A 25,751-nucleotide genomic window follows, 5' to 3' on the forward strand; every position below is an offset into this window, starting at 1 on the left:
TACCACGCAGTCATACAAAACAAATTGTACTTTCGATTGTTTACAGTACCATTACATAGTTGTACATTCATCACCTAAATCAATCCCTGACACCTTCATTAGCACACACACAAAAATAACAAGAATAATAATTAGAGTGAAAAAGAGCAATTGAAGTAAAAAAGAACACTAGGTACCTTTGTCTGTTTGTTTGCTTCCCCTACATTTCTACACATCCATCCATAAACTAGACAAAGTGGAGTTTGGTCCTTATGGCATTCCCAATCCCACTGTCACCCCTCATAAGCTACATTTTTATACAACTGTCTTCGAGATTCATGGGTTCTGGGTTGTAGTTTAATAGTTTCAGGTATCCACCACCAGCTACCCCAATTCTTTAGAACCTAAAAAAGGTTGTCTAAAGTGTGCGTAAGAGTGCCCACCAGAGTGATCTCTCGGCTCGTTTTGGAATCTCTCTGCCACTGAAGCTTATTTCATTTCCTTTCACATCCCCCTTTTGGTCAAGAAGATGTTCTCCATCCCACGATGCCGGGTCTACATTCCTCCCCGGGAGTCATATTCCACGTTGCCAGGGAGATTCACTTCCCTGGGTGTCTGATCCCACGTAGGGGGGAGGGCAGTGATTTCACCTTTCAAGTTGGCTTAGCCAGAGAGAGAGGGCCACATCTGAGCAACAAAGAGGCATTCAGGAGGAGACTCTTAGGCACAAATACAGGGAGGCCTAGCCTCTCCTTTGCAGCAGCCGTCTTCCCAAGGGTAAAACTTATGGTAGAGGGCTCAACCCATCAAACCACCAGTCCCCTATGTCTGTGGTCATGTTAGCAACCATGGAGGTGGGGTAGGCGAATACCCCTGCATTCTCCACAGGCTCCTCAAGGGGGCACTACATCTTTTTTTTTTTTTTTCCTTGTTTGTCTTTTTTCTTTTCTTTTTTTTTTTTTTTGACTTTCCCTTCTTTTTTCAAATCAACTGTATGAAAAAAAAAGTTAAAAAGAAAACAAACATACAATAAAAAAACATTTCAAAGAGACCATAGCAAGGGAGTAAGAAAAAGACAACTAACCTAAGATAACTGCTTAACTTCCAACATGTTCCTACTTTACCCCAAGAAAGTTACATAATATAGCAACATTTCAGTGAACTTGTTCCTACTACATCCATCAGAAATTAACAGACCATAGTCATTTCTGGGCATCCCCAGAACGTTAAATAGCTTATCTGTTCTTCTTGGATTATTGTTCCCCCTTCCTTAATTGCTCTCTACTGCTAGTTCCCCTACATTCTACATTATAAACCATTTGTTTTACATTTTTCAAAGTTCACATTAGTGGTAGCATATAATATTTCTCTTTTTGTGCCTGGCTTATTTCGCTCAGCATTATGTCTTCAAGGTTCATCCATGTTGTCATATGTTTCACGAGATCGTTCCTTCTTACTGCCGCGTAGTATTCCATCGTGTGTATATACCACATTTTATTTATCCACTCATCTGTTGAAGGACATTTGGGTTGTTTCCATCTCTTGGCAATTGTGAATAATGCTGCTGTGAACATTGGCGTGCAGATATCTGTTCGTGTCACTGCTTTCCGATCTTCCGGGTATATACCGAGAAGTGCAATCGCTGGATCGAATGGTAGCTCTATATCTAGTTTTCTAAGGAACTGCCAGACTGACTTCCAGAGTGGCTGAACCATTATACAGTCCCACCAACAATGAATAAGAGTTCCAATTTCTCCACATCCCCTCCAGCATTTGTAGTTTCCTGTTTGTTTAATGGCAGCCATTCTAACCGGTGTTAGATGGTATCTCATTGTGGTCTTAATTTGCATCTCTCTAATAGCTAGTGAAGCTGAACATTTTTTCATGTGTTTCTTGGCCATTTGTATTTCCTCTTCAGAGAACTGTCTTTTCATATCTTTTGCCCATTTTATAATTGGGCTGTCTGTACTATTGTCATTGAGTTGTAGGATTTCTTTGTATATGCAAGATATCAGTCTTTTGTCAGATACATGGTTTCCAAAAATTTTTTCCCATTGAGTTGGCTGCCTCTTTACCTTTTTGAGAAATTCCTTTGAGGTGCAGAAACTTCTAAGCTTGAGGAGTTCCCATTTATCTATTTTCTCTTTTGTTGCTTGTGCTTTGGGTGTAAAGTCTAGGAAGTGGCCTCCTAATACAAGGTCTTGAAGATGTTTTCCTACATTATCTTCTAGGAGTTTTATGGTACTTTCTTTTATATTGGGATCTTTCATCCATTTTGAGTTAATTTTTGTGTAGGGGGTGAGGTAGGGGTCCTCTTTCATTCTTTTGGATATGGATATCCAACTCTCCCAGCCCCATTTGTTGAAAAGACCATTATGGCTCAGTTCGGTGACTTTAGGGGCCTTATCAAAGATCAGTCGGCCATAGATCTGAGGGTCTATCTCTGAATTCTCAATTCGATTCCATTGATCTATATGTCTATCTTTGTGCCAGTACCATGCTGTTTTGGCAACTGTGGCTTTATAATAAGCTTCAAAGTCAGGGAGTGTAAGTCCTCCCACTTCGTTTTTCTTTTTTAGAGTGTCTTTAGCAATTCGAGGCATCTTCCCTTTCCAAATAAATTTGATAACTAGCTTTTCCAAGTCTGCAAAGTAGGTTGTTGGAATTTTGATTGGGATTGCATTGAATCTGTAGATGAGTTTGGGTAGAATTGACATCTTAATGACATTTAGCCTTCCTATCCATGAACATGGAATATTTTTCCATCTTTTAAGGTCCCCTTCTATTTCTTTTAGTAGAGTTATGTAGTTTTCTTTGTATAGGTCTTTTACATCTTTGGTTAAGTTTATTCCTAGGTACTTGATTTTTTTAGTTGCTATTGAAAATGGTATCTTTTTCTTGAGTGTCTCTTCAGTTTGTTCATTTCTAGCATATAGAAACATTACTGACTTATGTGCATTAATCTTGTATCCCGCTACTTTGCTAAATTTGTTTATTAGCTCTAGTAGGTGTATCGTTGATTTCTCAGGGTTTTCTAGATATAAGATCATATCATCTGCAAACAATGACAGTTTTACTTCTTCTTTTCCAATTTGGATGCCTTTTATTTCTTTGTCTTGCCGGATTGCCCTGGCTAGCACTTCCAGCACAATGTTGAATAACAGTGGTGACAGCGGGCATCCTTGTCTTGTTCCTGATCTTAGAGGGAAGGCTTTCAGTCTCTCACCATTGAGTACTATGCTGGCTGTGGGTTTTTCATATATGCTCTTTATCATGTTGAGGAAGTTTCCTTCAATTCCTACCTTTTGAAGTGTTTTTATCAAAAAGGGATGTTGGATTTTGTCAAATGCTTTTTCAGCATCTATTGAGATGATCAATTGATTTTTCCCTTTCGAGTTTTTAATGTGTTGTAATACATTGATTGTTTTTCTTATGTTGAACCATCCTTGCATGCCTGGAATGAACCCCACTTGGTCATGGTGTATGATTTTTTTAATGTGTCTTTGGATTCGATTTGCAAGTATTTTGTTGAGGATTTTTGCATCTATATTCATTAGGGAGATTGGCCGGTAGTTTTCCTTTTTTGTAGTATCTTTGCCTGGTTTTGGTATTAGATTGATGTTAGCTTCATAAAATGAGTTAGGTAGTGTTCCATTTTTTTCAATGTTTTGAAAGAGTTTGAGTAAGATTGGTGTCAGTTCTTTCTGGAAAGTTTGGTAGAATTCCCCTGTGAAGCCATCTGGCCCTGGGCATTTATTTGTGGGAAGATTTTTGATGACTGATTGGATCTCTTTGCTTGTGATGGGTTGGTTGAGGTCTTCTGTTTCTTCTCTGGTCAGTCTAGGTTGTTCATATGTTTCCAGGAAATTGTCCATTTCTTCTACATTATCCAGTTTGTTGCCATACAGTTGTTCATAATATCCTCTTATAATTTTTTTAATTTCTTCAGGATCTGCAGTTATGTCACCTTTTTCATTCATTATTTTGTTTATATGGGTCTTCTCTCTTTTTGATTTTGTCAGTCTAGCTAGGGGCTTGTCAATCTTGTTGATCTTCTCAAAGAACCAACTTTTGGTGATATTTATCCTTTCTATTGTTTTTTTGTTCTCTATGTCATTTATTTCTGCTTTAATCCTTGTTATTTCTTTTCTTGTACTTGGTTTAGGATTGGTTTGCTGTTCATTTTCTAGCTTCTTCAGTTGATCCATTAGTTCTTTGATTTTGGCTCTTTCTTCCTTTTTAATATATGCGTTTAGTGCTATAAATTTCCCCCTTAGCACTGCTTTTGCTGCATCCCATACGTTTTGGTATGTTGTGTTCTCATTTTCATTCGTCTCTATATATTTAGCAATTTCTCTTGCTATTTCTTCTTTAACCCACTGATTGTTTAGGAGTGTGTTGTTTAACCTCCAGGTATTTGTGAATTTTCTAAGTCTCTGATGGTTATTGACTTCTAATTGTATTCCATTGTGGTCAGAGAATGTGCTTTGAATAATTTCAATCTTTTTAAATTTATTGAGGCTTGTTTTATGTCCCAGCATATGATCTATTCTGGAGAAAGTTCCGTGAGCACTAGAAAAGTATGTGTATCCTGGTGATTTGGGATGTAATGTCCTGTAGATGTCTGTTAAATCTAATTCATTTATCAGATTGTTTAGGTTTTCAATTTCCTTATTGGTCTTCTGTCTGGTTGATCTATCTATAGGAGAGAGTGATGTGTTGAAGTCTCCCACAATTATTGTGGAAACATCAATTGCTTCCTTTAGTTTTGCCAATGTTTCTCTCATGTATTTTGTGGCACCTTGATTGGGTGCATAGACATTTACGATTGTTATTTCTTCTTGTTGAATTGCCCCTTTTATTAGTATGTAGTGGCCTTCTTTGTCTCTCAAAACATCCCTGCATTTGAAGTCTATTTTATCTGAGATTAATATTGCTACACCTGCTTTCTTTTGGCTGTAGCTTGCATGAAATATTTTTTTCCATCCTTTCACTTTCAGTTTCTTTGTGTCCCTGTGTCTAAGATGAGTCTCTTGTATGCAACATATTGATGGTTCATTTTTTTTGATCCATTCTGCGAATCTATATCTTTTAATTGGGGAGTTTAATCCATTTACATTCAACGTTAAAACCGTGAAGGCATTTCTTGAATCGGCCATCTTATCCTTTGGATTATGTTTGCCATATTTTTCCCTCTCTCTATTAATATCCTTTATTGTACCCATACCGAATCTCTTTAGTACTGAACCTTTCTCCAAGTCTCTCTGTCCTGTCTTTGTTTGTCTGTCTGTAGGGCTCTCTTTAGTATCTCCAGTAGGGCAGGTCTCTTGTTAGCAAATTCTCTCAGCATTTCTTTGTCTGTGAAAAATTTAAGCTCTCCCTCAAATTTGAAGGAGAGCTTTGCTGGATAAAGTATTCTTGGCTGGAAATTCCTCTCACTCAGAATTTTAAATATATCGTGCCACTGCCTTCTCGCCTCCATGGTGGCTGCTGAGTAGTCACTACTTAGTCTTATGCTGTTTCCTTTGTATGTGGTGAATTGCTTTTCTCTTGCTGCTTTCAGAACTTGCTCCTTCTCTTCTATGTTTGACAGTGTGATCAGTATATGTCTTGGAGTGGGTTTTTTTGGATTTATTCTATTTGGAGTTCGCTGAGCATTTATGATTTGTGTATTTATGTTGTTTAGAAGATTTGGGAAGTTTTCCCCAACAATTTCTTTGAATACTCTTCCTAGACCTTTACCCTTTTCTTCCCCTTCTGGGACACCAATGAGTCTTATATTCGGACGTTTCATATTATCTATCATATCCCTGAGGTCCATTTCGATTTTTTCAATTTTTTTCCCCATTCTTTCTTTTATGCTTTCATTTTCCATTCTGTCATCTTCCAGGTCACTGATTCGTTGTTCAACTTCCTCTAGTCTTGTACTATGAGTGTCCAGAATCTTTTTAATTTGGTCAACAGTTTCTTTAATTTCCATAAGATCATCCATTTTTTTATTTAGTCTTGCAATGTCTTCTTTATGCTCTTCTAGGGTCTTCTTGATTTCCTTCATATCCCGTACTATGGTCTCATTGTTCATCTTTAGTTCTTTGAGTAGCTGCTCTAGGTGTGTCTCTTCTGGTCTTTTGATTTGGGTGCTTGGGCTTGGGTTATCCATATCGTCTGGTTTTTTCATATGCTTTATAATTTTCTGTTGTTTTTGGCCTCGTGGCATTTGCTGAACTTGATAGGGTTCTTTTAGGGTTTGTAGACCAGTTGAAGTCCTTATCTCTAATTTATCAGATCTACAGGTTCGTGGAGTACACTTTCTCTAACTAACCAGCAGGTGGCGTCCACGAGCCACCTGTTCTCCACAAGCCAGATCTCCCCTGCTTAGCCTTTTTGGTGAGTGGGGGAGTGAGTCTTGTGGGGCCCAATTGGTGTACCAAGCTTGCGTGTGTAGTTGGTGTTGCCTGCCCTGTATGTGGGGCGTGTTTCTGGGCAGTCGGGGAGGGGGGGTGGCCCTAACAGTCAAATCTCCCTGATGATCCTAGAGTTTTAAAGCTAGTGCAATAGTCTAATCCTTCAGTTCAGTCCTGCCACAGTTTGTCTCTGCCACTGACCCACAAGTCTTTGGTATTGGCGTATGGCTCCTGAGACTTGCAAGTGGGCCCCTCTTCCAGGCTGTGCACCCCGGGTCCTCTGTTGAGGGATGACTGTGCTATGTCACAGGTGAGTGCCGTCCCCCCAGGGCAGTTCTGGGCTGCTGGGCTGTGTTGGGAGGCTCCCAGTCTGCTCAAATGATGGCTGAATGGGGCTCTGTTAATTCACACTGCTCCCCCTTCCCAGCTCTGGGACATTCAGCTGAGGTTGCAGGGAAGGCTAATGTCCACGCCCAGTTTTGTGGTGTGTGCCTGTTATTTGAAGCACTTCCGTCACACTGGGTTGTCTGGGGCAGCTCTGGGCTATGGGGCTGGCGATGGGCAGGAGTGTTTCCTGTCCACCAGGATGGTGGCTGTGAGCGGACACCCCCCTTTTCTTGGGAAGTTGTGTTGTTTAGTGAATTTTCTCAGCCACTGGATTATTGCCTTTTGTCTCAGAGCTCTCTTAGTTCTGCTCTTGACTTGACGTGCCCAAATTTCAATTCTTTGAAGCTTTCTATATTGAGCTTCTTAGAGTAATTGTTTTAGAAAAAGCAAAAAGGATTTAAAAAAAAAAAAACAAAAAAAAAAAACGGCCTTCCTCAGAGATCTAATGGGTTATTGAAATGCTAATAGACAAAGCAACCAGGGCCATTAAGGAAAGGTGCACAGGGCAGAGAGATCAGCCTTGCTTCGGGATTTGCATATGCGCCTCAAGGCCTGATCTCCGCCCTTCCCCTTTCTGTGTTCACCAGAACTCCAAAAATCCTCTGCTTTTATTTTGGAGTTTTTCGTGTTGTTTTTTTTCTATGCCTGTCTCCTCTCTGCTGGGCTGGCTGCTCTCAGAGTCTCTGGTGTCTGGTCTCAGTCTATCTATGGTTGGAGTTTGAATCAGTAGAATGAGTTTCCGATAAGAGCAGCCACTGCAATTCTCCCTTCTCCTTCCTGGAGCTGACAGCCCCTCCTCCCCCGGGACTGAGCCTGGCAGGGAGGGGCGCGGGTCCCCTGGCCGCAAAAACTTACAGATTTCGCTGATCTCAGCAGTTCCACGTTTTCATGAGTGTTGTATGAAGTATGCCCAAAGACAGATTGCTCTGTGGTGTCCAGTCCACGCAGTTCCTGGCTTTTTACCTACTTTCCTGGAGGAGTAACTAAAACATACAGCTCACCAGTCTGCCATCTTGCCCCGCCTCTCCCCCCCCCCAACTTTTGTATCCATCTCTCTACGTTTGAAATATAGGCCGATATCCAGCTCTCTCTCCTCACCCTACCTCCCCCTTTGCAGGCTTTTTTTTTTTTTTTCTTTTAATTTCTGATTAAAAAATAATTTAAAGAAAGAATAAAAATCTTACTTTCTGTTTAAACAAGAGACATTTTTCAGGCTTGTTATTGATTTTTTATTATTCCCACAATGCATCAAGTTAGAAAAAAAGAGGTTAGCTTTATTCTTCCTGCCAGCAAAAAAGAAAGACCCTCTGGGCTTTTCCTAACATCTCAGATCAGTCCTTCCTGAAGAGCCTTCAGAAGTGAGAGGCCAGCCCCTTTGGCTCACTCAGGAGGGTCTGCTAGTGCCAGTTGATTCAGGGTTCAAAGCTCCTTTCCTCCAACATGATTTAGAATTTTATTTGTTCAGCCTGTAAAGTAGAGCTGAGACTATTACGGACTTGAGATATGAGTCCCGTTAATGAAAGAGCATTTAGAAATGAGAGCTTTGCCATCTTTGCTATTACATTGTTTGTAGATTAGTCATAATGTTCTGAGGACCCTGTCCAGTCAGCTTATTTCAAATAGCAAATTTCATGTGACTAAAAGAGTGCAATTATTGGTTGCTATCTTCAGTGGACAGTTACAGGAAAGATAATAAAATGAACTCTTTTTAAAAACAATTAAATGGGCAGGAGGCCAATTCTGGAGATGGAAAAAAGCAAAGAGGAAATAATGAACTGAAATACAATGGGTTTTGAAAATTAAAAAGCAAGTTAATTTGTCATTGTTGGACAGAAAAGCCCCCAATGGTGGGATATTTACGTGGACTGAACTACTGGGGTTTTAAAGCTATGCTGTGTAGATGAATGTCTTACTATTTTTTTTTCCTGTCTTGAGTAGAAAGGAAGCATTTATTGGAAATCAGAAGAGTGAAGGGTTAGAAGTTGTCTCCTTTCTTCACTGATGCAGGAAGTCTTTGCTAATAACCATGCTTGCCTAAAGGATGTTAGCAAAGAACTTCTTAGGAAGAAAGGCAAAGGTAAGCTGCTATTTAGAATGATGGGAAAGAGTGATGTGTGTCAGAGGGAAGAGAGCAGGTGGGGGAATATTTATTTCCCTGACAGTGCTCTCCCACGGGTGCAGCGGAAGGGGTCCTAAGCTCTGAAGTCACCTATACCTGGATGTGAATCTTGCAAATCTTGTCCCTGCCAAACTATGTGACTGTGGGCACTTTTCTTAACCAATTTGAGCTTCGGTTGCCTCATCTGAGCAATGGGACTAGTGTGCCAGGGTTGTAAAAAAGATTAAATGAGAACGTATGTAGAACATACCATATGCACTCAATAAATGTCTTTCCCATTTTAGGGGCCTGACTGATCACTCTGAGCCCAAATTGCAGTTACACATATGCTATTTGTGGTGGATAGCCCCACTTTTATTGTATTTTCCTGCCATGGTCTGATGGGATTCTGTAGGCCAAAACTGATGGCATTTGGGCAGACTGGTGAGCTGTCCCAGCCCTCCCAGACTCCTGGTGCAGGTTGACTTTGCAGGTCCCTGAAATCCTGTCTGGGGGCAGTTGTTGGGCTGTTGGGAGAAAGGATATGGTTCATGAGGAATATGGCAGCTAAGTGTCCTCAACATGAGACAGTCCCAATCTGCAAGCAGGTGGGGGCAGGTTGAGGGTAGGGCTTAATTAATTTTACTTTTTTGGTAGAGTTATTATCTTATTATTTTCTCTATAAATGCAGTGCTGACTTGTTTTGGGAAAAAAAAAAATCAGCAAACACAAAGAAACCAAAAGAAGAAAGCGTAAAATACACAAAATTCTCCACCCACGTTAAGACATTAATGTTGAGCTTCTCAGACTTTTTATTCTCAATGAATGAGTTTGTTCCCTTAGGAATGACTTCTAATTCTTATTATAAACCTACATTTGTTTCAATATAAACATCATGCTTTAAGTTAAATTATTTAGTGTCCCTCACTCCCAGATCTTTGAGTACAACTGACTGACTGGGGAGACTCCTGTGGATATTACCATGGCTTTTTCTAGCAGCAGATGCTCTAAAGCCTGCCCTATTTTGGGTTTTTCTAGACCATTTTCTTACTTTCTGTGCATATTTACACTACAGTGCTTACAGCTGTTTGCTCTGGATAGTTAAAATCAAAGGTACTTAAAAAATTTGATGTTTTACGTATCTATTTATTTCTCTGTGACGAACGTATTGCTTTTATAACAAGGCTATATGTGTATATATATATATATATCTATATATATATCTTGCATATTTGGTGCTGTGTCTATACTTGTATAGCTGTATATGTGTATGTTTTTATACTCTACATAGCTATATATATGTAAATTTGTATGTTTTTAATGGCATTTTAAAAGTCAGGTGGTAGGTTTACACTAATGGTGAAATGTGACCAAGTTTCAGTGTTATAAACAGTTGCTAGGTTCCCAACATTAATTTAACATACAGTGTAGCTAGTCTAGGATTTTGGTACTGATTTATATCTAATCATCTTTTGGAACATACTTCTCCATAGAATGAATATTATAAAGGGCAGTTAGATCACCGGTCTAATCTATAAAAATATTTAACATCTAATATAGTTAAAACTATCAAATTTAACATTGTTTAAAGTAGTCTTTCAATAGGAAAGCCCAACCTATACACTGGATGGAGGAATTCTGCCTTTCGTGGTCCCACACTGACAGCCACAAGAAGACGTTTTAGGTATGGGCTTCCAAGGGGATGGATTCATGTCAGCCAATATTTAAGGATCCCCTGTTTGGGTATACAGTGGCCAGCCTGTATACCCTGTACAATAGGGGTATACCTACTACAATAGGAAGTCTGGCTCCCATGCTATTTATAGTTCAGTGGAGGACAGGGGAGATAGGGGCTTTGGGAGGATGGTAAAAGTGAACTGTGTAGAACCCTGTTAGGATTGGTGAGGTGGATGAGGGGTCTGGCATTGGTGATTTGGTGAGAGGGAAGATATTAGGTGGGGGGTGGGGATGGGTTGCTGACTTCAGTCTTACTGGGCAATACATGCCATGTGGGGAGGCTCCCTTGAATGGAAGCTGGGATAGTGGGGTGGGTTGGGAAGGGGAGGCTGAAGGTAGCAGTGTCTGTTGGATGGAGAATATCTAGAACATCACATTGTTATAATTTGGTGGTAGTAGAGATTACCTTCAGTGATTACAAGAAAAAGATAGACTCCTAAGAAGGAAGTCATTTATTTCTCCTTCAGATTCATCTGAGATTCTAGCCACTTCCGTATAACTTTTAGTGCTCACTACCTTACTTCTTATTAGTTCCAGACCAAGAAAAATGATCAAACTTAAATTTGATTACTATAGATCTGTAGACTTAGTAGGATTCTGTCCTTGAATCTGTTTAATTGGCCTAATCCATTCAAGCCGTGGAACTGAGCAGCAGCTGAAATGAGTCCCAGGCTAATGGTGATGGCGTGCTTTCTGGTTGGACAATTGACTAAATGCAGCCAATAAATGTTTTATAGTCATCAGTTGATTTCCTTTTATGTCCCATGTGTTAATTATCAGAGGAAACAATTTCATACCTAACTGAAAAATCATGAAGCAAGATGTCACATCAAATTACTTGGAACAAGAAAATCTGGGAAAATCACAGACGGGTGCTGCCCATGTGTGGTCCAACAGCAGGGACTTGAACACTTAACACTGAACAATAAGCCGGCTGTGTATATCTGCCTTATGTCTTGGAGATTAGGATATTGGTGCCAAGATTAGGCCATATGATACAGACAATTCCTAGGCACCTGTGGTGGTTAATTTCGTATGTCAACTTGGCTAGGTTATGGTGTCCAGCACTGGCCTGATTGTTACTGTCGGGGTATATCATGCATATGTCTAAATCATTAGTCAGTTGATTGCATCCATGGCTGATTACATCTACATTGAATCCATTCAGTTGGAAAGCAAGAACTGAGGATTTTGGCAGTCAGAAGGAAGAATTTTTATCTCTACTTCAGACAGCCAGTTTCTACTGGGGGTTTCATCATCGCCTTCATTGGAGTTCCAACTTGTGGCTTCTCCTGAGGAATTCAGGGTCACCTTCATCAAGTTTCCAACCTGCAGCCTGCCCTGTGGAATTCAGACTTGCCAATCCCTATGGTTGCATGAGCCAATTCTGATAATAAATAACAGTATTTGTGTGTGTGTGTGTGTGTGTGTGTGTATGTATGTGTATCCTATTGGTTTTGTTTCTTTGGAGAACCCTGACTAATACAGCAATAATGCAATAATGGAAGTGGACTTAAATCATTCCTAGGAATTGTTCACAGGGAGTACATTATATGGTTTATCCAAAATGTTGTGTTTCTCAAACTTGGCGACTACCAATGCTGATTTAATGACACTTATTATAAAGTTACTTAAATATATGCATACATAAAACTTTGTATAAACCTGTTTATAGCTCCTAGACAACTATAAAACCCCAACACATTTACACATTAAACTATTGCTCTTAATTTGAATTTTATTGAGTTTGTAGTTTTATTTGTATTTACGATGTTGGGTGATGTTGTTTAGGTCAAACGAAATCATCACTCTCAACATGAATTTAGCTCTATTGGGTTCTCTGTGCCAGTCAGTGCTACAGTGTTTCTTTGTTCTCTTCACATTTTGTTGCAAACATTTTATCTTTCATTTTTCAGTCTTTGTTTTCCTTCAATTTTTAAGTTAACATTTGGATAGAATTTTGTGGTGGCTATTTACTACTGTTATTTGTATTTTGTATTGCTTGTATATTACTGAGAAACAATTTTCAAACTCAGAATTAAAGCCTGCAAATTTCCATGAAGATACGTGTTGAAATGTCTCACCCAATGTTTGGTGCATTTTAGGTTCTTGAATTGTATTGGTGGTATTTCAAATAAAGCTTATTGGAAGCTCTTAACCCTTCACAGGTGACAGTGACTTTAGCTAGATATAGCTTGACTTAAAGAACTGCCCCTTCCTATAGGTTGGGCATGAGAGAGGCAAGGGGTTTGGGCAGGGAAGGGAGGTTAGTTGGGCTAGAAAGGAAGGATGTCACATCAAGTAATCTGTGTGCATCTCCCCTCCAAGATATGAATTGTGCCATGTCTATAACTTTGACTCTGCCATAAGCACGAACTGCCCAGTGCAGTGTGGTTGCAAGGGATAGAAAGATTTCTAGGTCAAGGTAAATATGTGACTGCCTGGTTCTGAGTCTTGGTTTCTGTGCCAGTTTGAATATATTGTGTCCCCCCCAAAAGCCATTATCTTTGATGTAATCTTGTGTGTGCAGATGTTATCAGTGTAGATTAGATTGTAATTCTTTGAGTGTTTCTTTGGAATGCACCCCACCCAGCTGTGGATGATGACTCTGATTGGATAATTTCCATGGAGGTGGTGTTCCGCCCATTCAGGGTGGGTCTAAATTGAGACACTGGAGCCATATAAATGAGCTGAGGGACAGAGGGAACTCAGTGCAGCTGTGAGTGACATTTTGAAGAGGAGCTACTGCCAAGAGAGACACTTTGAAGAAAGCACAGGGGCTGCAGATGAGAGACAGTTTGAAGATGGCTGTTGAAAGCAGACTTTTGCTCTGGAGAAGCTAAGAGAGAGGACAAATGCCCCAAGAGCAACTGAGAGTGACAGTTTGGAGAGAAGCTGAAGCCTAGAGAGGAACATCCTGGGAGAAAGCCATTTTGAAACCAGAATTTTGGAGCAGACGCCAGCCACATGCCTTCCCAGCTAACAGAGGTTTTCCGGACACCATTGGCCATCCTCCAGTGAAGGTACCTGATTGCTGATGTGTTACCTTGGCCACTTTATGGCCTTAAGACTGGAACTGTGTAACCAAATAAACCCCTTTTATAAAAGCCAATCCATCTCTGGTGTTTTGCATTCTGGCAGCATTAGCAGGCTAGAACAGTTCCCCTTTTCACAGCTGATTGATCTTGGTTGCAGTTTTTAAAGCATGGGCTGGGCTACTGGGACAATAGGCCCTAACTACAGTGACTTAAACAAGGTAGAAGTTTCTCACATAACAGTCAGGTGGTAGTCCAGAGATAGCTGAAGAATGGGCTGCTTCTGTCAGCTCTGCCTTTGTCTGCATGGCCAAAGATAGCTGACCACCATGTTCACATTTCAGCTGTAGGCATAGGGAAGAAGGAGGAAAAGCGCATACTTCCTTTATTTGATGACCTGGAAGTCACACCAATCACTTCTGCTTGCATATCATCTAGAATGTAGCAATATGGTCATGATTACTATAAGGGGGACATGCACCCACCAAAACATATACTCTTAGAAAAGAAGGAAAGAAAATATATCTGGGTGGGTGTGTGTGTGTGTGTGTGTGTGTGTTGGGGGTGGGGGAGGGGACTAGCAGTCTCTACCCCAGCTCTCTAAATTCCAGTTTCCCCGTCTTTCAAATAGGGATGATACTAGTCTGTTTCACCGGGTAGTGGTTATGAGTATCAAACTGGAGTTTCTATAGTGAGTTATTGGTATAGTTCCTGGATTTCAGTAAGTGCTAAGTAATATAAACCACCAGCTGCAGGCTTGGGCAACTCGACTGACCAGTATGACATGACCCATGGCAGCAACTTCACACTGTATCAAACAATGTAAAGTGCTCTACACGTTCAAGTAACAGTTATAACAACAGCAATGATTGACAGCGATGCCTCTTTGAAGCCATGCTGTGCAGAATGCTTTCTGGTCAACCCCAAGTTTCAGCAGGCAACATTCCAAAGTAGTTGGAGTATAGCTTCTAGAACCAGACTGCCTGGGTGAGAAATCTGCCCCATTGAGAAGTGCCATTTGGGGCAAGTTAGTTAACCTCTCTACCCTGGTTTCCTTATCACTAAAATGAAGAACACAGCATCTGTCTCATAGGGTTGTTATGAGAATTAAATGTACTATTTGTGAGGTACTTATAGCAACCCTGAGCATACAGAAATTGCTGTATAAGGAAGTGTATGTCAAATAAATAAAACTATCACAGGCATGCTGTTCAGTCTCACCCGGCATTGGGAACATCTCTGTCTACTAGGTCCATCAAGGAACGTAGCTGATTCCTTATTTACCCCCCTAGAACATGAGCTCCATTAAGGAAGGGAATTCGTCTTTCTCTCTGCTGGATGCCCAGGGCCTGGATTGTCACCTGCCCCCTTGTGGGCACTCGATGGCTACCTGGATTCTGGGGGCTTGGTTTCCTAAGGAAATGAAGTGCCAAAATCAACCTGACATCCTAGTCATGTGTCATGTCATCAGCTGCTGAAGAGACGGCAAGCCAGCAGAAAGAACCAGCTATGACCTCAAGGAAGTCCTGGTATGAGACCGTGAGAGAACACTGATGCTGGCATTTGATGTCTGAATCCCAGACCTGAATTCTTCTCCTAACTCTCTGCTGAGCTTTAGGGGATATCAAAGCTTTAGTTTCTTCATCTGTGAAATGGGGATAATATTTGCCTTGCTGGGTGTTATGAGAAATAAGTGTGTCAGTTCATTAAAAAAATAGGGTGTGCCTTACTTGCCTGGCGATGTGAATACGATGTAGTCCATGCATTGTGAAGGGGCCCTACTAACCATGGAAGATTCCACGTAGGAGAAAATATTATCTACCACATAAAGTAACTTGATCCATACAAGGCTGCCCTTAGAAGCAAAGAGCTGCCTTGAATTGGGCATTACACAGGGCCAATTAATCTGCAACCAATTTGCTTCCAATGAGAGGAATGGTGGTTTTTTGTGATGTGAAATCATTTTGATCTTTAGGCACAACATTTGCTTTCCATTGAAATGCTTGTGTTTCCAACACAGGGAAGACTCTGTGATCTCTTCTGAGAAGTCTGGCAGACCATTTGGAAGTGACTGTAATATGATTTGCTGCGAACATGAGAGGGTGAGGTAGCTGCGTGCTTCTTGTGTGGCAGGCAGATTTGATTTCAAACTCTGAAGGCAGATAAAGGAATCCTGGGAAACAAATATGAAAAATCGGAACAAACGTGGAAATGAGAAAAAGGGGGATGGGATAAGTATAAACGACAGAATGCAGAGGCGTCTTTGTTTTCTACTTCTAATGAGCTTGGACAGCATCTTCCTGAATGTCTTTTTGGTGAGAATTTGCTTCACCTTGGAGACACAAAGCAGACTTTTTCCTTGATAACACATAGGACACAGAAATCCTGTTCATTACAAACAGCAGAAGAAAAACATGGATTTTCATGTCTTTCAAATCAGTTCAGCAGAGATTATCCCAGGTGGGGTTTGTAAGTAACAAGGAAGAAGGACAAGGCAAAACTCGATTTCTGCAGGCGGGAGCCTTCAGCACAGAGAAGTGTTTTGCAAAGCATAGTTTGGGACCCATGAGCTAACAAAATGCTTCAGGGCCCTGACCTTCCTGCTCTGACTCCCCACACAGGGCTTGTGGGGCTTACTGTTCGTTCACAGCGATTCTCTGTGAAAGGTCTACAGACCAATGTGCCCGTTTAATCCACGCTAAATGAGGGTGATGCTTTCGTGCAAGTGAGCAGGCCCTCTTGCCTTACCTTCCAAATATTACAACAGCGTCGTCTCTCTGGAACTCCCTCAGTGGAAATTCTTAATGGTATCAGTTCCAGCCCAGTTGGAGAATGATGTTTTGCTTTCTGGGCAGACTCAAGCTGGTAAGGGGTATGTTTTGGAGAAAGCACAACCTTGAGCCATCCTGAAACTGTACTATGCAGGCAGCTGATGACTTCATCCATCAACAGGACAAGCTGTATGCCGAAGAAACTATTGACAGTCATGGTGAAAAATGAAAATATCTCACAAAAAACTAAGAAGAAAAATAAAACTCCCTAAATCGGGAAGACAGGGGACTGGATACACTAGGGTCATCTTGAACAGTGGAATCTGTTAAGAGAGATTTTCTGAGGTGATGTGTCTTTCTAGGATTGTGTAGAGAATAAACATTCAGTTGTTTATTCCTTCCTTCATTTAAAAGGTGTTTACTGAGTTCCTTCTAGGTGCCAGGAACTATGCTAGGGCCTAGAAAGTTGAAGATGTTTCTCAGAAATAGTCCCTGCTGTTAGGAACTCTGGCTAGAGGGGAGACAGACATGCAGATAATGTTTTCCAGAAATAATTGCTTTAGTTTGGGGTATGCACCGCAGAGGAGGACTTTCTTTTTGGGAAAATAGGACAGGAGTTTGAAAAGAGCCTCCCAGAAGAGGTGGCTTTTGCTTTTTCTTTGGAATGGGCATGATTGTGTCATCCTGACAAATTGATAGGGGGATAAAAACCACTTTTAATTCTACATGTAAATGGCAAAAAGCTGCAAGGTAGGAAGAAGCCTGGGTTCTAGAATTCTCTTAATCCTGGTCACACATAACTAGGCACTTAAATGCTTCTAATGTTAATAAAAATGAGTCACCTAGATGGGAAGGACTTATTTATCCTGAGAAAAACAGTGAGGATAATCTTCCCTGCAGAAAGTTTGGAAGACAGAATGGATGAGATGAAAAGGATTCAAAGCAGTGGAAACAGATAAAATATTTAATAAGCTGATAAAGAAAGAAGTAGAAAGAGTCATTGTTATGGAAGTAAGTGGGGATTTTTAATGGCAGTTTTATTACTTTAGTTTCTTCCCACCTCTGCTTCTGATCTCAGTGGGGAACTCTGCATGTTGTTTCTAGTACAACCCATGAGGTTCAGCTTTCTGTTTGCAATCACCTGAGCCCTGGTTTCAGCCTTTGTAACTGAATTATACATCCTCAGAGGACAAATTGATTCAGAGGAAGGTAATTCTGCAATTACATGAGAAGAGCACGTGGCAGACGGATGCAGGTTTGATGAGATGGCCATTAGAGAGAAGATGCAGGTGGCAGCATGGGAAGCAGAGGGCTGCAAGAATGCAGAGCTGTGCTTTTCTCCCTGCCTCCCTTTTCCAGCAGACAAAGGGGGAAGAAAAGGGGCCCTCTGCAGCAGGCTCAGGGCATCTCTATCTATCATGGTTGTCTGTCCAGCCTTCTGTCAGGGTATAGCCTTTCCTCATCGGCTTGTTGCAAGCCTTACTGAGTCAACATATGAAAAGCACTTAGAACAGTGCCTGGCACATTCAAAGTGTGATGTGAGTGCTGGCTGTTAGCACAGAGCTTATGGAATTTCATATATATGTGAAAGAGTGAAACCTTAAGAACGTCAAAAAGGGCATGTATTTTAAATGCAAGAACAGAGTCCCAAAGGGAAGGTGTGTGTGTGTGTGTGTGTTTGTGCACACGTGCATGTGCACCTGGGTTTGGACTGTATGAGGAAAGAAATAATGCCACCTTTTTCTGAGAGCTTTCTATACAAATTAATAAGCAACTGTAGGAGGACGGAACAAGATGGTGGCATAGAGAGGAGTGGAAGTTAGTTAGTCCCCCTGGAACAACTAATAAACAACCAGGAACAACTAGTAAATGATCTGGAATAACTGCTGGGGGACAACCGTGACTGTCCACACATCGTGCACCAACCTGGATTGGGAGGAATGCCTGAGATCGCAGCATGGAATCTGTGAGTAGAAACTGCAGAACCTATCTGGGAGTCTCCTCCCCTCACTGCAGCCCAAACCGCAAATCCCCGCTGTGATAGAGAGCAGCACTTTCTGAACAAGCAAATATACCTCAGTCCAGCAGCAACTGGGGTTTTAATTGGCAAACATGGACTGCTCAAAGCAAGCTGCAAATCCCCAACAGGCATTCAGAGGCTTTTAGTGATGACTGACCTTGAAGAGCCAGGGGACTTCTCTGTCCTGGGAGGGGGAGCCCAGAGGACTGGGTGCTACGTCTGGTCAATGGGTGAAACTGGGGGCCATGGACTGACCCTGAAAGGGGGCTTTCTGTCACCTTTTCTCTCTTTCAACCTGAGTTTCTCAGTGGAGAAAGCCTCAGCTATTTTCAGTTTGCAGCATTCTGCAATGGAGAAAGCCTCAGCCATTTTTAATTTGCAGTGCTCTGACCAAGACAAGGGTGGAGATAGCAGAGTCAGAGAGACAGAGAACCTATTTAAATGCGGATGAAAACTCCCTAGGGGTGTATCTTCCCCAAGAGGAAGGAGGTGGTGCCCAGCTTTACTATCCACCTTCCATTCAGAACCAGACCCCAGAGCCTGAGAGAAAACAGTGAAAACAGAAACTAAGGAGGCCACACCTCCTTACACCAGCCAGGAGATAGAGGCTGACAGGCGCCACCTGCTGGGCAGGTTAGGAAAAGCAGAGCAGCTTGAGACAGCACAGGGTGAGTCAGTCTTCTAAGATACATGCTCAGGGAAACCTGATACTGATATTGCCCCCTTCTGGGACCTGAGCCCATTCTGGTCTGGGAAAACCTGATTGGGGTAACCAAGGAAACCAGATGCCTAGAAAACAGAAAACTACAACCTATGCTAAGAAAAATGAAGTTATGGCCCAGTCAAAGGAACAAACATACTTCAACTGAGATATAGGAATTGAAACAACTAATGCTAAATCAAATCAAAAAGTTAAGGGAAAATATGGCAAAAAAGATGAAGGCTATGAAGGCGTACATAAGGAAGAAATCGAAAGTTCGAAAAAACAACTGGCAGAATCTATGGAAATGAAAGGCATGACACAAGAGATAAAAGACACAATGGAGACATACAACAGCAGATCTCATGAGGTGAAGAAAACACTCAGGAACTGGAGAACAAGACACCTGAAATCCTACACACAAAAGAACAGATAGGGAAAAGAATGGAAAAATATGAGCGACATCTCAGTGAATTGAATGACAACATGAAATGCATGAATGTATATGTCATAGGTGTCCCAGAAGGAGAAGAGAAGGGAAAGCAGGCAGAAGCAATAATAGAGGAAATAATCAATGAAAATTTGCCATCTCTTATAAAAGATATAAAATTACAGATCCAAGAAGCTCAGCATACCCCAAACAGAGTAGATATGAATAGACCTATGCCAAGACACTTATTAATCAGATTATCAAATGTCAAAGACAAAGAGAGAATCCTTAAAGCAGCAAGAGAAAAGTGATCTATCACATACAAAGGAAGCTTGATAAGACTATGTGTAGATTTCTCAGCAGAAACCATGGAGGCAAGAAGGCAGTGGTGTGATATATTTAAGATACTGAAAGAGAAAATCCACCAACGAAGAATCCTATATCCTGCAAAACTGTCCTTCAAATATGAGGGAGAGTTTAAAATATTCTCTTACAAACAGACAATAAAAGGGTTTGTGAACAAGATACTTGCTCTACAGGAAATTCTAAAGGGAGCACTACAGACAGATAGGAAAAGACAGGAGTGAGAGGTTTGGAACACAATTTTGGGTGATGGTAGCATAGCAATGTAAGTACACTGAACAAAGATGTCTGTGAGTATGGTTGAAAGAGGAAGGTTAGGAACATGTGGGACACCAGAAGGAAAGAGGAAAGATAAAGACTGGGACTGTATAATTCAGTGAAACCCAGAGTGCTCAACAATTGTGATAAAATGTACAAATATATTTTTACATGAGGGAGAACAGATGAATGTCAACCTTGCAAGGTGTTAAAGATAGGGAGGTATTGGGGAAAAATACAGTCAAAGCAAACTAGAGACTATAATTAGAAACATTGTATTATGCTTCCTTGAACTTAACAAAAGCAATGTACCAAAGCTAAATGCATATAAGAGGGGGACAAAAGGGAGGGGTGTGGGACTCTTGGCATTGGTAATGTTGTCTGACTCTTTATTCTACTTTAGTTTAATGCTGTCTTTCCTTTTGTTGCTACCTAGGTGTCATGTTTAGCTTTTTTTGTTTGTTTGTTTTGTTTTTTCTTTTTCTTTTGTTTCTCTAACTTCTTTGACTCTTCCTCCTTTGTGGAAGTAATGGAGATGTCCTTATTTAGATAGTGGTGATGGTCACATAAATACGTGACTATAGAGGGAACCATCGATTGTTTACTTAGGATTGGAATGTATGGTGTGTGAACAAAACCATCTTAAAAAAATGGGTTGATAAGGAAACCTTAAGGGCACTATATTGAGTGAAATAAGTCAGAAACATAATGACAAATATTGCAGGGTCTCACTGATATGAACTAATTATAATATGTAAACTCATAGACATGAAATATAAGTTACCAGGATATAGAATGAGGCTAAAGAATGGGGAGTGTTTGCTTATTATAAGCAGAATGTTCAACTAAGTTGACCTTAAATGTTTGGAAATGAACAGAGGTGATGATAGCATGTTGTGAGAATAACTAACAGTGCTGAATGGTGCATGAATGTGGTGTAAAGGGGAAGCTCAGAGTCACATATGTCACCAGAAGGAAAGTTGGAGGTTAAAAGATGGGAATGTATAAAACAGTGAACCTTGTGGTGGGCAATGTCTGTGATTAACTGTAAAAATATTAGAAATCTCTTTCATGAACCAGACAAAGGTATGGCACTATAAGTAGAAGTTAATAATAGAGGGGCATGTAGGGAAAAAAAATACAGCTATTGCAAACTATGTACTACAGTTAGTAGTATTTTAATGTTCTTTCATCAACGGTAACAAATGTACTGTACCAATACTATGAGTCAACAATGGGGGGGTGGTGGTTAGGAGTACGAGAGGATTTGATTTTCCTTTTTTTGTCTTTATTTCTTTTCTGGAGTAATGAAAATGTTCTAAAAATTGAAAAAAGATATTACTTGTGAACAGCTCTATGATGGTACTGTGGGCAATTGATTGTACACCTTGGATTTTTGGATAATTGCATGGTATGTGAACAATCTCAATTAAAAAATAAAAAGTGAAAAAAAAATAAGCAATTGTAATCATAAGAGAAGTGCTTCCTCCCACCTAGAGACAAAGAAGTTTTGATTCTTGCTTCTGTAAATTTTGAGGTCATGGTCCTAGGATGTTAAAGATGGGAATAACTTTAGGTATCTCCCTCAAACCCCTGGCTTTTATAGATGAGAAAATATGCTCTGCAAGTAAGGCTTACCACCAACCCTATGACCAGAAGGAGGCAGAGGCAGATTATAGATTCCTTTAGCTGGAGAGGAAGCAGGAAGTAGATGCCCCTCAAACCCTCTGACACTATAGGCAATGGATAGCTCTGTGAAGTATGGTGAGACAAGGGTTGGCCAAGCCCACAACAGCTCAGGGAATAGGGAATAAAGATGACCTTGAGGTCTTGAACAGAGAGAAGCAAATGCACAAATGCTCCCCTGGCTTCTTGTGCTTCACCTTTGCCCTGGATGTCATCTCTGATGACCACACAACTAGAGAGGACAGGCTGGTGCCATGGATCAGAATGATGGGCACCCAGGAGCCCTGGCTGTTCTGTGATTCAGTAAGGAATCAGGGCCTGAACTGCTGGGGTGACCGGGCTGGCTTGGTGCCTCTGTGTGTGTGCGCACGCAAGTGTGAGAGAGAGAGATGGAGGGGAAGGAAGAGAAAAGGAGAGGGACAGGGAGAGGAAGAGAGAGATCCTTGGGAAGTCTCAAATAGAATTAGGAGGAAAAGTTTTGAAATCATAGAAACTGTTGTCATTACCCTCTTATTAACACTACCTACTGGCTTGATCCATCCTTCAAGTCAAGTTAAAAAAAAAAATGAATAAAGCCCAAATAAAACGGTACTCTTAAAACAACCTTTTATATGGGGTGTCCCAAAAGTCTTAAAGCTTGCCTAATACTGCAGTAAGACTTTGAAGACACACTATAAATGTATGGATTAAAAAGCTGGCATCCATAGCATGGAGGTAGTGAGTAGGTGGGAAGCATAAGTCAGACAGGTTTGGGGGCCTGCTCCCTAGGAGGAGCTAGGGACCAGCCAGGCATCTCATGGTTGAGGCAATGGAGAGGACCATTTGCGGGAGAAGGCTGTGAAAGATGGGGGAACATTTGGCAGAAGACTATGCAGTAGATAAATGACCTTTCCTGGTGACAGCCCTGAATCTTTGGTAAAGTTACTGGACTCAGAAGTGCTTAGCTCAAGTAGACTTTTTTTGTGTGTAATTTGGTAGGGAGTAGAACAGAAATTCTAGGTGCTGGCAAAGGAACGGAGATGGAGAGGACATGCAGAAATGAGGCAGGGAATTCACAGAAAGGGGGTGGGAGTGCTTTTTGGACTCTGCTGCTAAGGAAGTGGAGATCAAGCCAAGTTTAACTACATCATTGAGGGGGCAAGGAGCTGTAGTTGATATCTAGGCTACATGGAATGCAAGGACTGAGGCCTGATGGGGCCATCCTGTTCTTTAATATTTAAATAAAACACAAAACAAAGCATTGCCCTCCAGTCTCTCATATAGTGGAAATCCAATTCCCTTCTTAATATTTTCATTAACTCCTGGAGGCCTGCATTCTTTTCGTACCTCTACCTTTAATTTTCTGTTGCCACTGAACTCTTCTTGATCTTGTACTGAGTTCACCATCTGTCTGTTCTCTCCTTACCACTTGTTCACCTAAATGTAGACCACAAATCCTTTTGAAAAATTTCCCTAAATCACCCCCAATTCAAGACAGCTGATGTAGTAGACTTACTGAGCAGGAGCTACAACACAGCCCAGACAGATACACTTGAATCATTTACCTGTCTTTTCTGGTCTATGAATCTTCCTTGGGCTTTTCCCACTACCAGGAACTTCTCATTGGCTGTCTTCTCTTCTGTTTCAAGCCTCCCTCCATATTGCTGGTCTCTTCTTCTTTTCTTTGTGGGACACTTTGTATCTTTCAATTTCTACCTGTTCCTTAACATCCCTCCTCTACCATCTCCTTTCTTCTGGATTGTTAAGTAAAATTTTACTTGTTAATCTAACTTTTCTTTGTCTCCTCCATCTTCTGCATCATACCTTGAACCTGTTTTTCACAACCAAGATGACCCATCAAGATGCATTTCTAAAGAACAGTTTTCCCTCTAAAAGGAATTTCACCACCAGTTTTTAAATTAATATGTCCTCACTCTAATACCTCTGAAACATTCTGATTTCTTAATTTAAGAAGGCAAAGAAGAATGGATATTTCTTGGGGACTCATTAATAAGTCACACCCTGCTTTTTATATATCATTTTATTTAATCCTCAAAAAAGTCCTGTGGGGTGGAGGTTATCACCCCAGGTTCCAGATTAGGATGAGAGTCAGGAATGTAAGGCTGTTCAGGGACACGTAAACTGGTAAATGTTGGACCACATATTCAAGCCAGAGCCTTTGGATTCCAAGGTTCATGCTCTTTCCATCACTTATCCTGCCTTTGGTAGACTTTTTCCTTCCTTGAACACCTACACTTCTCTCTCAGGCCACCCTTTTCCATTCCTCTTCCCCTTCCTTCCTGTTCTTCTCCAAGAATAATGGTCCTGCCTGGCTCCTGCTGTTCTTTCCTGCTCTAGTTCAAGTCCTAGTCTTGTCCAGCAGCACTACTGGAACAAGGTCTGCTGACCTCCCCTCCTCAGCATTTCATCCCCATCCCATCATGCCCATCTTGGCCCATTGTCTTCCTCCAGAACCCTGTGATGGGGTCGGGATAAGAGTTTGGGTGGGAAGCCAGAGATGTGGGTCCAAAATGCTTCCAAACTCCATTTGAAAAGTTTCCTCTTTCCTAGTGGTCTTCAAAGTAGAGACCTGAGGGAATACACAAAGCAATCCACTGGGATTTGGGAAGAAACTATTAGAACTTCTACTTACTTATCTTGCATATTATCTTTTACTATTTTCTATTTTTGATGTATACTTTATCATGCATATTGAACATATGTACATATGAACATAATGCACCAGGGCAGGGACTCATGTATGTAATCTATCATTAAATATACATCTATTGCATCCTCAAAATTTCTTTTTTATTTAGAGGATGCTTGATCAAATAAGTTTAATAGTCTTCCCAAAACACTATTACTAGTGGAGAGGCAGAGCTGTGAACATCTCACTCCCTGATCAAAACAGTGCACTGAACCTGTGATGTACGCAGACACAGCACCTGCTCCTCCACCTGCTGCTCCTCAAGGCCCTCTGTGATCTGGCCTCCCAGCTTACTTTTCTAACTTTAAATTCCACTTCAACTGTGCCCTTTATGCACTCGGTGCTTTCCCAACCACATACGTTTGCCTATGCTTCTTTTTATATGTCCATCTCTTCAGATCCTAGTATACCCATTTCACCTGCATCTCTTCTCTGTCATCTATTGTAAACTTATTGCCTTCTGTTTTAATTATTTATGTAAATGCCTTATTTTCTGTTTGAGGCTATAAGCTCCTATTTCTGATTCCATTTTTTCATCTTTATCTCTTCCCTAGCTTCTGCACAGAAAAGGTACTTAATATAAGATACTTAATATAAGAATAAATGGCATAGTTGAGGTTTAACCCACATTTTAGGTAGTTTCTTTAAATACGAAGGTGACTGATCCATCTATGTTTAATCCAAGCCATCTCTTTTTCCTCCATTAAGCCTCCACCCCATCCTCTTTTGCAAAAACAGTTCTGTTAAAGGCATCTAGTAGATGGGATGGTGAATAAAGCACATGCATAACCACTGAACAAGCACATCATTCTGCAACAATGAAAGTTGTGTAGGATTATGGTGTTGGGGAAGAAAGAAGAGGGAGACACTAGGCTGGAACTTTTACATTAGACTGTTAATCATTAGGGGCTTAGGGGCTTTTCCTTGCACCTTTTTTTCCAAGGAAGTGAATAAGTTTCATACTGTTTCCTCTCCCCGCATCAGCCTTGCAGTCAAGCTGTCACCTGGCTCTCCTCTATCCAGCCCAGAGACACATCAAGAAGGTTCCCATTATTTTAAAGTGACACTACTGTCTGGAAAGCCTAGGTCTGCTCATAATTCTGATTCATGCACAGTATCATTTGGAATCCTCAGTCCAACAGCCCATTCACTGCTCTGAGCTGGTAAGGACAATTCATTTCCTTAAATATTTAC

Source organism: Choloepus didactylus, chromosome 15 (assembly GCF_015220235.1).
Source record: "Choloepus didactylus isolate mChoDid1 chromosome 15, mChoDid1.pri, whole genome shotgun sequence".
In the NCBI taxonomy this organism is placed as follows: domain Eukaryota; kingdom Metazoa; phylum Chordata; class Mammalia; order Pilosa; family Megalonychidae; genus Choloepus; species Choloepus didactylus.